The sequence below is a fragment of the Macaca thibetana genome, chromosome 1, assembly GCF_024542745.1.
Source record: "Macaca thibetana thibetana isolate TM-01 chromosome 1, ASM2454274v1, whole genome shotgun sequence".
Classification (NCBI taxonomy): domain Eukaryota; kingdom Metazoa; phylum Chordata; class Mammalia; order Primates; family Cercopithecidae; genus Macaca; species Macaca thibetana.
Window position 1 is genome coordinate 49,744,566 of NC_065578.1, and position 13,263 is coordinate 49,757,828.

Here is a 13,263-nt window from a genome sequence, read left to right on the forward strand (position 1 = left end):
AAAACAGATTTTAGCAACATTTTCATAAGTCTTTAGAATCAAGAACTGTACTTTACAATTATGTTTTCTCCAGTAGTAGCAGGTCGTCTAGTTTCATACTCAGCATGAGATAAAAATAATAATTCTAAGCTTTTGACCAAAAAAAGCTCTAAGATATTAGCATACTGAAGTCTAGCATTAGTATTCTTAACACGATCTGGAATAAATGAAAAAACTGATAAAGCTTTTCTCTTCTATTAGAGGACTGTTTGAAATTAGCATTTCTTTCAAGAGAAAAGGGTAGCTTATGATATGTTTTCAGATCTGATGGTAAAAAGTAAATGTCATAATAATAATGAATTATGAAAGACCAAATGCAAATATAGAATGCTTTAATAAGATCCAATTTAATAAAGTCTGTAAAAATAATGGACTTTTAATAACACAGGTCACAAAAGGCAAAACAGTGGAAATTCTGGGGACTAGCCACTGGTACTGGCTTATTAATTCTTAATTATGTTCATGAAAGGCAACTTAAATCGTGTGTTTTCTTATGCCTTATGATAATATTTTAGGTAACAACTCCTCCGAAATGTATGTTCTAGCTGATGAGCAAAGTCCTGTCATCACATGCATTAGAAGGTAAATCTATTTGAAAAGACAAACGGCATCAAAATGTCATGCGTTCAGACTCATTTGATATCCAAATTCAAAACAGAATCAAACCTCTTAATTTTTAAAGCCAATACATTTTCTCTCTACAGAAATTCATCTCAGAAATTTAGACTGAATCTTCCATAAAAATCTGTGCTTTGACTATAGAAAGTAGGTGCTGTTAAGGGCAACTAGAACTGTGGGCAAGAGTGTTAAGTTAGCACCATTGCAATAAGTTCATTGGAAGGCAGGTTTAAATACACACTTAGAAGAGCAATAACCAGACCTCATGGCAATTTCAGTGCCACCATGAAAATTCAAATTCTCACATTCCACAACTATGATGGGATAAAAGGTGCTCAAGCAGCCTAACCTTCTATGCCAAATTTCACACCCATATAGCTTAACTCATCGATGGGGATGTACAGATCATGAGACTAGAAAATTAGGATATTGTTGTGCTTTTTTTCTAAAATATTTTAAGTCAGTTTTGACTCTGACCTGATCATTGGCAACCTCTAAAATAAAAGATGTCAAAAAAAAAAAAAAAAATAGCTGGAACATCATTTCCCACAAAAGGGAGTAAGTCCTTGTTGCTTTCACATTGATTGGATTAATTAAGCAGATATAACAAATTACCTGTCCATAAGTGCTATTAAGTACTAGCTAAACAGGATACCTACCAAAAAAAAAAAAAAAAAAAAAAAAAAAAACAAGAAAGAAAGAAAGGAAAGGGGGAGAGAGAGAGAGAGAAATAAAAGGGAAAAGCAGGCAAGTTTAGTGATTTTAAGAATTCCATCTCAAGATAATTTTGCCTGGAAATTGCGTACTTCCCATATTCTTTTTGTGAAAATGAGCAAGAAGATAAAATAATTATGAAAATACAGTTATCTTATTGGGTATAAAATATTATATAACAAAACTTTCACCACTATACAAAGCACATTTGAGGTGCAGATCTCGACGCACACAGCCATTCAATAAATTATAAAAAAATAACAACAAAGTGATCAACTTTCTACAAGTTATCGGAAAATCACTCTAATTTTTTGGAAGTAGTTGGGAGATACACAGGGATCACACAGCCAGCTGACACTTTATGGTAGCCTTAACCAACAATTTATTCTAATCAAAGAGAGACTTAAAATTTTAATTAATCTGATCAATCTTCCCAAAATATGAATTATGTTTGAGATTTTCAAATTGCAATCATCAAGAGCCTGTGGGGCCAATGGACAGTATGAAATTGTAAAAATTCCTACTTGTCAGTTCATTCCGTTATAATTAACAAGAAGGTGGTACTTCACAGCACAGATGTCAAATCTTTTTCATGGCTAGGAGACTCTGCTTCTCCCTGCCAAGATCATTCATGCACAGGGCTACCATTCATAACACACTACCAGCAGCAAAAAATTCAGTTCACAACATTAGAAGGAAAATGGACAGGGGAAAAACCAGTCATTTTAAGAGAAAATGTGTGGTTCTCATAATTGTGGTATTTTCTTCCTTTTGAAGAGATAAAAGTGTACCAGTGCATCCAGTGGCAGGGCCAAAGCTGTCAACCAACTGCACATGGCATTCATCAGAGTTAGAAGTCATGAAGGGATAAATGGTTTCCACAAGTAAATTCCTGCAATCTCAAACCCAAAGTGGGGAAGCAAGGGCAAACCATTCTATAACAAAGGGAAATGGCTCTGTTTTTAAATAATAAAATTTCTGAATAAATCAAACAGCCTACCCATCATATAACATTTGAGGACAGGACTAACAAGTTGCCAAATCAACCCAAGGCCAAATGCTAAAATTACAAATTTGAAAAGACAACGAATAAAGGAATGATACAAGGGAAGAAGGAAGAGAAGGAAGAAGGAACGGTTGAGGCAATGAGTGAAACGAAATAGTTAATCATAAGTCAGATATACTTTTATATTTTCCAGTTCTTGCTATTAGAAAACTGGTAAGATAAGACAAAATGGTTTTAATTTAAAGTTTGGAGAGAAATATAAACAGAATATCTGATGGTTAGCATATATTAATCACTTGTAAAATTTTTCATTGCTGAAGCATAGATATTTCTATCTTGTTAATGGAAACCAGGATTACTAATAAATCAGCTATGGCAAAAAGTAATCTTGTTTAAATTCAAAACAGGATATTGTTTAATTTCTTTCAACTTAAGTCATAATTACCTAAGTCACTGACTTTTACCAAGCTGTACTGTAACATAAAATATATGTTAAATGGAACCTAGCAATTCAGGGGAAGGGAGGTGAAATTCCACAAATGCTCACTGCCTACCTACCATATACCAGGTGCTGTAAAAGGAAGAATATTTGATAAAAATTAGAAGGCACAAAACTGTCAACTACTCTATTTAAGGGTTCCTGATTACTACATTTCAGTGTGATTCCCATGAGTTTAAAGGAGCCTCAGGTATAAACTGGGAATAACACTTACCTTTAAAACACTTGTCTTCTTGTAAGGACAAAATAAGATACAGAAAACACTTGGACTTGTGCCTAAAATATGGTAGGCCCTTAAAATTGGTCGCTATTTTACTATTATTAAATGCATAATAATATTTAACACTTTTATCATCATTTCTTTTAGGATTAAAAATGACAGTTTATACCTACAGGCCAGCACTAAGAGACTTTATTTTGCACAGGAAGATATGGTAGCAAAGATTTGTTGACTAAACAAACACTGTCACTGTTTTTTTTCATTCAGAAAATGAATGGGCAGGTATCAATATTTAGAAAATAAGACATTATAGATGCTACATTTGTGCAATACCACAAAATTTTAAACATTTACAACTGGATACAAAACTAAAATCACTATTTCCTTTTAAATACATTTATATTTAATCATAACATGGCGAAAGGTCAAGGGGGAAGTGGACCCATGTGGAAAGGACATCCTCCTTTTATAACAACTTGCTCTCCTGGGAAGAAACCCATTCCTGGGATTACTAAACTAGCTTAATGAGAACAAGAGGGAGAACCCACTACCATGAGAACAGCCAAGGACATGGTGGGTCCATGACCCAGACATCTCCCATTAGGCTCCACCTCTTAAAGGTTGCACCTCCCAACATTTCCACACTAGGAATTAAGGTTCCCATATGAGTTTTGGTGGGGACACTCAAACCATTGCATAGTCCCAAATCTTTGGTTTAAACTAAACTAAGTTAGGAAAACAGAGTGTATGACTAAGCTAGGGGAAACTAAAGGTGACGGTCGTGATCCTCAACCTTTAGTGGCCTATAAATCACCTAGGGAATTTACTTAAAAGGCAAGTTCCTCAGCCCCATTCCCCCAGAGAAGGTGATTCAACAGATTTGGGGTAAGGTTCAGGAAACAAAATAGGTCTCCAACCCCACCCCAGGTAATTTTGATACAAGTGATTAATGGCCACACTTTGAGACACATTGCTTTCTGGACACAGGACTTTCTTTGTAAGACTTTAATCTGTCTCTCAAGGCAGTTCTTAAAAGAAGTCATCATAAAAATGTTTTGGGTAATGACAGCTTCACTGGACCAAGGGTCTAGTCTCCTGAGGCAACCACTTTAAAAATATTCATTCCCACTCGCTTCATTTGTATGGGTAAACTCCAATCTGATCTGAAAAAATACTAATAAATACCTCAACAGTCTGTGAGCTCCATGTGATGGAGGGAAAACAAAGCAGGGAAGGGGAAGTTGTAATATAAAATAGAGTGGTCAGGGAAAGTCTCAACGAAACGCTGACATTTGATCAAAGACTCTAAAGAGGTGAAGGAGGAAATGAAATATTTATCTCAGGGAAGAGAATTTCAGGTGTAGAGAATGGCAAATAAAAGACCTTGAAGTCGGAAAGTATCTAGCATATTTGAAAGTTAACAAGGAGGTTACTATAGCTGGAGCAGAGTGAAACATAAAAGACAAAAATTGATGAGTTTTACTAAACTTACATGGTAAAACACACACACATCCACCACAGAAAAAAACAAAAACAAAAACACCATAACTAGGCCAAAAGATAAATAACAAATGGGGAAATTTTCTGAATTCCAAACCACAAAAAAGCAGCTCATTTACTCATTATATATAAAATTCTTACAAACTAGTAAGTAAAAGATAAAAAATATATAAAGAAAGTTTCTAGAAATGGACACAGTAATAGCACATAAGTACGTTAAAAAGATATGCAAAATTACACATACTGAATTTGCTCCTAATAGCTACATATATATATTCGAGATGGAGATGGAGTCTTGCTCTGTCACCCAGGCTGGAGGGTAGTGACGCCATCTTGGCTTACTGCAACCTCTGCCTCCCGAGTGATTCTCCTGCCTCAGCCTCCCAAGTAGCTGAGATTATAGGCACATGCCACCATGCCTGGCTAATTTTTGTATTTTTAGTAGAGATGGGGTTTCACCATGTTGGCCAGGCTGGTCTTGAACTTCTGATCTCAAGTGATCCACCCGCCTCAGCCTCCCAAATTGCTGGGATTATACAGGTGTGAGCCACCATGACTGCCTAAAGCTATATTTAAAAAAAAGAAAAAAGAAAAAAAAATTTTTTTCACCTGTCAGATTAGTAAAGAAAAAAAAAACAAAACTGGCTTTGGCAAGGTTACAGTAAAACCAGGAAAAAGCCACTACTATACACTGTTAGTATAAGTGAAATTGATACAATTCCTTCATGGGAAATTTGCCAATTAAAATTATAAATGCATACATACTCTTAACTAAGCATTTAGTCTATAGATGTATTTTCATGTGGAAATCACCTATATACACAGTTACTGGATGTTTGTAACAGAATACTGGGTGTAATCCATCAATAATTGGATGCAGTAGCTCACACCAGTAATCCCAGCACTGTGGGAGGCCAAGGTGGGGGGAGGAAATTGCTTAAGCCCAGGAGCTGAAGACCAACCTGGATAACAAAGCGAGACCTGCCTCTACAAAAAATAAAAAAGTCAGCTGGCATGGTGGCATATGCCTATAGTCCCAGCTACTTGGGAGGCTAGGGCAGAAGGATCGCTTGAGGCCAGGAGTTTGAGGTTACAGTGAGCCATGATCATGTCACTGCCCTCCAGCCTGGGCAACAGAGTGAGACCCTGTGTCTAAATCAATCAATCTTGGTTAAATAAAATTACAGTATATTATGGAATTTAAAGAGATACTATGTAGCCATTAAATAGATTTCTTTATTAACTGATATGGAATATCTTTATGAAGTAATGTTAGTGATAAAAGGAAGGTATTAAATTGTGTTTACCATTTGTGTAAAACTGGGGAAAAATAAATATATATTAATTTGGTTTCTTTTTTTTTTTTTTTTTTTTTTTGTGAGACAGTCTCGCTCTGTCGCCCAGGCTGGAGTACAGTGGTGCAATCGTGGCTCACTGCAACCTTCGCCTCCTGGGTTCAAATGATTCTCCTGCCTCAGCTACCTGCATAGCTGGGATTACAGGCACGCGCAACCACATCTGGCTAATTTTTGTATTTTTAGTAGAGACGGGGTTTCACCATGTTAGTCAGGTTGGTCTTGAACTCCTGACCTTGTGATCCGCCTCCCTCAGCCTCCCAAAGTGCTGAGATTACAGGCGTGAGCCACTGAGCCCGGCCATTAATTTGTTTATATACAAAATAAACCTCTGGATGGATAAACAAGGACATTGCCTCTGGTGAGGGTCACACAGATACGGGGTTAAGAAGGAGACTTTTTACTAGATACCTTTTTATGCTTTTGAATTTTGATTAATGTGAATGTGTTAGCCAATCATAAAACTGGTAAAAGAGCAAGTCCCTTACATGAAGAAAAACTGCATGTAATCCCAAACCTTTAACATTGTTAATCACATTTTTCTATTTTATATGAGTTTTCTGTTCAAATCTATCTTTTTTGCAGTGGTGTGATCTTGGCTCACTGCAACCTCTGCCTTGCGGGCTCAAGTGATCCTCCTACCTCAGCCTTTGAAGTAGCTGGGACTACAGGTAAGCGCCACCATGCCCAGATAATTTTTGTATTTTTTTTGTAGAGATGGGTTTCACTGCATTGCCCAGACTCGTCTTGAACTCATGGGCTCAAGCAATCCACTGGCCTCAGCCTCCCAAAGTGCTGGCATTACAGGCATGAGCCACTACACCCCGACCTCAAATTTTTTTCTAAATGGACAGTATAATGCCTCACCATGCAAATGCACATATTGTATGCATGTTGGAGAACACAAACCAAAGGTAATTTTAAGAAAACACAGGATGAGATTTTGGGAGAATGTAACTTAAAAAAGCGTATCTCATCTGCCTGAGGCTTCCTGTAATAGTAAACTGTTAAATTATCTCAACAGATTAGTAGACTTTTAAAAAGCCATGTAATTTTTTTTTTTTTTTTTTTTTTTTTTTTTCTTTTTGAGATGGAGTTTTGCTCTTGTTGCCCAGGCTGTAGTGCAATGGTGTGATCTCGGTTCACCTCAACCTCCACCTTCCAGGTTTAAGTGATTCTTCCGCCTCAGCCTCCCGAGTAGCTGGGATTACAGGCATGTGCCACCACGCCCGGCTAATTTTGTATTTTTAGTAGAGACAGAGTTTGTCCATGTTGGTCAGACTGGTCTCGAACTCCTGACCTCAGGTGATCCGCATGCCTCAGCCTCCCAAAGTGCTGGGATTACAGGTGTAAGCCACCGAGCCCAGCAAAAGCCATGTAATTTCTTAATCTTTCTCTTTGTTTCCATCTATAAATCACTCAAATGCAAAAGACTTTGAGGCACTGAAAGTTTAATAAACAATGTATAGCTAATCTATAGGAGACTAATTTATCCTAATTTTTTTGAGGAACAACAATCATAAATAATAATTGGCTTTTTCTTACCACTAAGAACATAAACATTTATTTTAAGAACTTGAAAATTTCTTAATAAAAAGGGTATTTACTTTTTCTCAAGTGTTGATCCTAGACTCTTAGGAGGGATAATAGAGAACATCTAATTCAATCTCTTACCAAATGTAGAAATTTCTTCTGTAGTAATGTAAAGAAAAGATTCATTTTCCAGGGCGTGAATAAGAGAGCCAATTTATGTTTAATGCCATATAACATTTCTTCTGTGTTTTGTCTTTTATCAATAAATAAATATTTGTGAGGGCCCACCAAATACATGATGAGATAAGACATGGTTTTTGTCTTTAAATCAAGGCCTCCAAACAGTAAATGTAATCTAGTATATTACTGGGGTCTAGATTTAGTGGTTCAGATGAAGTGCTGGGGAAAATCAGAAAAAGGAATGGGTGCTTAGAAGTCAGGGAGAACTTGATGATGTACTGTGCAACTCCTAGGATGGCTAGTAGAAGAAGAACCATCACTTACTCACCTCTGCATTCCTAGCACCTACTATATTTGTTGCATGAATGGGCCAATTCATGCTTCAATAACCTTTATCTTCACTATGACAATGTTGATTGTACAATCTTCCTTTTTCTCTTCCAACTACTTTTGAAATCAGTTTAATTCAAAGATAGTCAGTGTGAATAATTAAGTTTCAGGGCCCTTTTCACTGTGTTTCCACCTCCACAGGTCACTTGAACCCTCAAAATAAGCAGGTATTGGTCCACAAGTATATGATTCTAAACTTACTGTCTGATTTTTAGCAAAGTGCACTTTTTATATAATTTCATCCTGTCTCCACCCACTGACTGAAAATGTGACTTAGAAAAGGTGTAAAATATCCAAATATTAATATATTAGAGAAATTAGGAATTACTGCAAGCAGCACAGTATTGTGGGAAGAACAAAGACTATGGAGTAGAACAAAGACTATGGAGTTGAACAAATCTGATTTTGTAAATTAGCTGTTTCTTTGGATAATTTAAGGGCCTCAGCTTTCTCATCTATAAAATGAAGATGATACCTACTCTTGGAATTGGTCTGTGGATTAATAAATACTACTACTTTTTTTTTCTTTTTGTGTGCTTCAGAGTCAAAATTGGTTTTTCCACCCCCATCTCTCCAAATTAAGGATATGGTGAAATGTTTCCTAAAATAAGTTACAGCACCAATCTCAGACTCAGATCACTAAACAGGAAGTTATTCTTTACACCATGCTTGCCACTGTATTATACTGCTGCATAACTTCTAGAATATGCACCAACATCATTGTAAGATAATGTCCTATTCAGAGCAGAGATTTAAAGTATATGTATCTCTACTTTAAATCTATCTATATATTTAACATTGTCATGTTCTCTAATTTTTTCTAGCTGCCAAATTTAGAGACTTTGTTTTTGTTTTCGTTTTTGGATTTTTTTAAAGGGATGGGGTCTCACTCTGTTGCCCAGGCTGGAGTGCAGTGGCATGATCATAGCTCACTGAAGGCTTCAACTCCTGGGCTCAAGTGATCCTTCTGCTTCAGCCTCCCGAGTAGCTGGGACTACTACAGGCATGCACCACCGTGCCCAGCTAAGTTTTAAAAAAACAAAATTTAAGGCTGGGCATGGTGGCTCATGACTGTAATCCCAGGACTTTGGGAGGCTGATGTGGGCGGATCATGAGGTCAATTCAAGACCAGCCTGGCCAACACCGTGAAACCCCATCTCTACTAAAAATACATAAAGTAGCCGGGCAGGATGGTGGGCGCCTGTAATCCCACTTACTCGGGAGGCTGAGACAGGAGAATTGCTTGAACCGGGGACGTGGGGGTTACAGTGAGCTGAGATCCCACTATTGCACTTTAGCCTGGGTGACAAAGCGAGACTCCATCTCAAAATAAATAAATAAATAAAAATAAAAATAAGAGACACAGTCTTGTTATATTGCCCAGCCTGGTCACAAACTCCTGGGTTCAATGGATCCTTTTAAGTAACTGGGATTATAGGCATGAGCCACTGCGCCCAGCCAAATTTGGACACTTCATGATTTTATCATTATATAAAATGTTTCAGCATCATTTATTTCATCGTTGGTTGGTTTCTCTTGGAACCTTGACATTTACACATAATGTCCTTATGTATTTGAAAACAACTATCACCCTAGTGGATATAAAAATGTGGGAGTGCATGGCTGGGCGCCGTGGCTCACGCCTGTAATCCCAGCACTTTGGGAGGCCAAGGCGGGCAGATCATGAGGTCAGGAGATCAAGACCATTCTGGCTAACGCAGTAAAACCCCGTCTCTACTAAAAATACAAAAAAATTAGCCGGTCGTGGTGGCAGGCGCCTGTAGTCCCAGCCACTTGGGAGTCTGAGGCAGGAGAATGGCGTGAACCCGGGAGGCGGAGCCTGCAGTGAGTCGAGATCCGCCACTGCACTCCAGCCTGGGCGACTGAGCGAGACTCCGGCTCAAAAAAAAAAAAAAAAATGTAGGAGTGCTTCAGTTGCAATCTCACCCACAGGAGGAAAGTCTTTAACAGATAAGTGACCAGGAAAACAGAATACTGGCATCTTAGTCACTCATCAAAGCTTTCAAGCAAGAGCTGATTGTAACCGAGCATTTATTATGGCTCACTTGAGACAGCTGATGTTTAACACAAGAGTTGAATAGACAGGTTGACTGTGTAGGCTTTTCCTCTAAACTTTATATCTGTTATGAGTTAGGTAATCAAAAAGGAGTATTTAAGGATCACATCACCTAAACTCCCTAAAGAATTATCATTACTGAAAAAAAGATTAAATACAAAGCTCTCTGCTTTTACAGGGGATTTATATTTTAAAAATCTATTTAAAATAATCTGTCTTCTGCAAAACAACTAAGTTCATTGTCTATTACTTTTCCTATGGACTCTCAAATAAAATCATGCAACAAAATTCTCCCTTGACTTCAGTGTCAGGAAATCTTGAGAAGAACTATTATGATTCCATATGTCATATGAGAACTGTAAATGATAAAATGTAAATGCTCTCAGGTGTATGATCTGGCACATAAGAGAAATACAATATATATACATGGAATGGACAGATGAAAAACTGATTATACGCCTATGACATTTCCTTTCTCTCCTTTACCTACTGGAATTCTAGAGCTAAACTTCAACTCAGGTTCTTATAAATATATCTATTTGCTACTTTTAATTGGTTTACATCTAATTTTATTTTTTATTTTCCTATTTTATATTGTATGTACAGAGATTATGAGATTATATATAGAGATTGTATCAATTTTTTAAAGGAAGCAAACTGTAAATGCTAAATGGAAAAAAACCCCAGACATATATACAGAGAGAATATAAGAGGAGCAAGAATTTTCCCAATTCAAGCACACTATATGGCACACAGTTATGGTACACAGTTTAATGGTATATAGTACACAGTATATGGTACACATATGGTACACATCTTAATAAATACTTTTTTGGATAAAGAAATGAATAGATGGTAGAATGAATGAGACAGTAAAAAGCTAAAATTAATGATAATGAAATAACTATCATGAGGAATCTGTGTCCTTAAAAACATGTAAATACCATGATTTTAAAATGTATAAACCAGTAAACTTGCTCACAGTACCCTATACAACTTTAAAAATTCACTTAGAAAGATGGTTTATGAATAATTAGAATACAGTAGTGATGAACGGCAGGCAGCACAGGCCATTAGGAACACACTATTCCCAAAACTAACTGAGAGTTTCCTAGACTGAGAATGCACCAGCATTCCATAAGTTCTGACTATCTGGATTTCAGTAAGGCATATAAAAGGTGTTCCAAAAGATCCTTTAGATAAGATTTAGAAATACAGGATAAGGTAGATAAGTTCATTTGTCATCAGGAAATTGAATCTATAGAATGCTACCAAATTGAGACTAGTCTCAAATAGTTTACTAGCTGGCTTTGTCCTGTTAACATTTTCATAAATATCTGAGACAAATAAAATATTTACATGTAGATAAATGCACTGAGCACTTACTCTGTACCAGACTTTAAAATCAATCATCCCATTTAATTCTAATAACTCTCTGAGGAATGTAGTTTTATTTCCATTTCATGGTATGACAACTGCAGGCCAGGTGCGGTGGCTCATGCTCGTAATCCCAGCACTTTGGGTTGCCAATGTGGGCGGATCACCTGAGGTCAGGAGTTTGAGACCAGCCTGGCCAACATGGTGAAACCCCGTCTCTACTAAAAATACAAAAAAATTAGCCAGGCATGGTAGCGTGAGTTTGTAGTTCCAGCTACTCAGGAAGCTGAGGCAGGAGAATCACTTGAACCTGGGAGGTGGAGGTTGCAGTGAGCTGAGATTGTGCCACTGCAGTCCAGATCGGGCAACAGAGTGAGACTCTGTTTCAAAACAACAACAACAACAACAACAAAACAAACAAACAAAAAACTATAGCTAGAGGGTTTAAGCAACTCACCCACAGTCATTATGGTGGCCTAGTGGCATAACTACAATTCCAATCCTGGTCTGAATAAATCCAAAGCTCATTTATATTCTTAATCATCATGATGTTCTAAATTCTTATAACATAAACAAATAATTATTTAGCATTTTAATAAGAAACAAAAGTGGAAAAGATTGATATAACTCTTATCCTTATAAAGCTTATATTCATTGGAAGAAATATAAAACAAATTTTAAAGTAAGCAAAAGTAATGGCTTATTATGGAAAGTTCTAGGAGGGTGCTATGAAAAAGAATGATGGTGAAGCCTTCTCTAGAAAGGTTAATCAGACCTTTCTGAAGGATATATAGACAGGACAGAAAAATGGGCTAATTTCTGTCTTTCTGATAACTTCTTTTATTCTCAAGCAACTAGTGGGGGAAGCTGGGAAGGGGAGGTAGAGAGGGAAATGATATATGTGGGGAATGAAGAGTAGTAAGAACTAGATATCTCATTCAGGCAAAGAAAACTAACTAGAGAATCCCAAATCCCAGTAGGCTTGCCCAGCATTATTGTGTGCTTATTTGAAGCTTGTGTTTATTTAAAAGAGAAAAAGAAAAAGGAGAAGAGAAGAGAAAAGACAGTGTGACTTTCTCTAGCTGTGTTCAACTGCAATACAGAAGGTGAACAGGTGGGTCCAACAAAATGAGTGTAACAGACAGTTTAAAGTATCACAAGGAAATTATAATGATGAACCTCAAAGTCTAAATAGGATGAAGAATACGAAAATTGGATATAGGAAAGCACAGATGGGATGTGAGAAAGATCAACAGATTGGAAGGCATGAGGAGATAAAAAAAGTCTTTAGGACCAGTGATACTTGAACAAATAAATAGGAGTGGTAGGAAGTGGTGATCAGAGCCAGATGTTTGAAATCAAAATATATGAGGTGATATAGTTTCTATTAGTGACTCATCTAAATGTAAATACAAGGAAGAAGAAAAATTTTCTGGAGAACATGTCTAGGAACCGAGAGGATTATCAAGAATGATGACAGGAATACAGATGATAAGGACTTAAGACTCATTTATGGGTGATAAAACTTGTGAAGGTCAACAGACAGAATCTGAACCCCAAACAATCTTGTCGATCAACTGCATTAGTAAAGAATGGCAGAAATCTGGTTTAGCATCAACTCAAGTTGGAAAACAACAATGGGGTTTTAGCTGATTCCCTGAGTTCAACAGAAGCCCACAATAAAATTTCAGAATAGAACTGTGCATAGCACCAGACAAACCTCCTCTAGAGCACTATGCTTGATCCTGGCACCTT

General features: G+C 36.9%; 1 protein-coding gene across 2 annotated transcripts in view; it reads right to left on the reverse strand.

Annotated features, from left to right (window-relative positions):
• FAF1 (Fas associated factor 1) overlaps positions 1-13,263 on the reverse strand; it is a 506,672-nt gene that overhangs the window by 94,205 nt on the left and 399,204 nt on the right. The gene's annotated exons all lie outside the window — the stretch shown is intronic.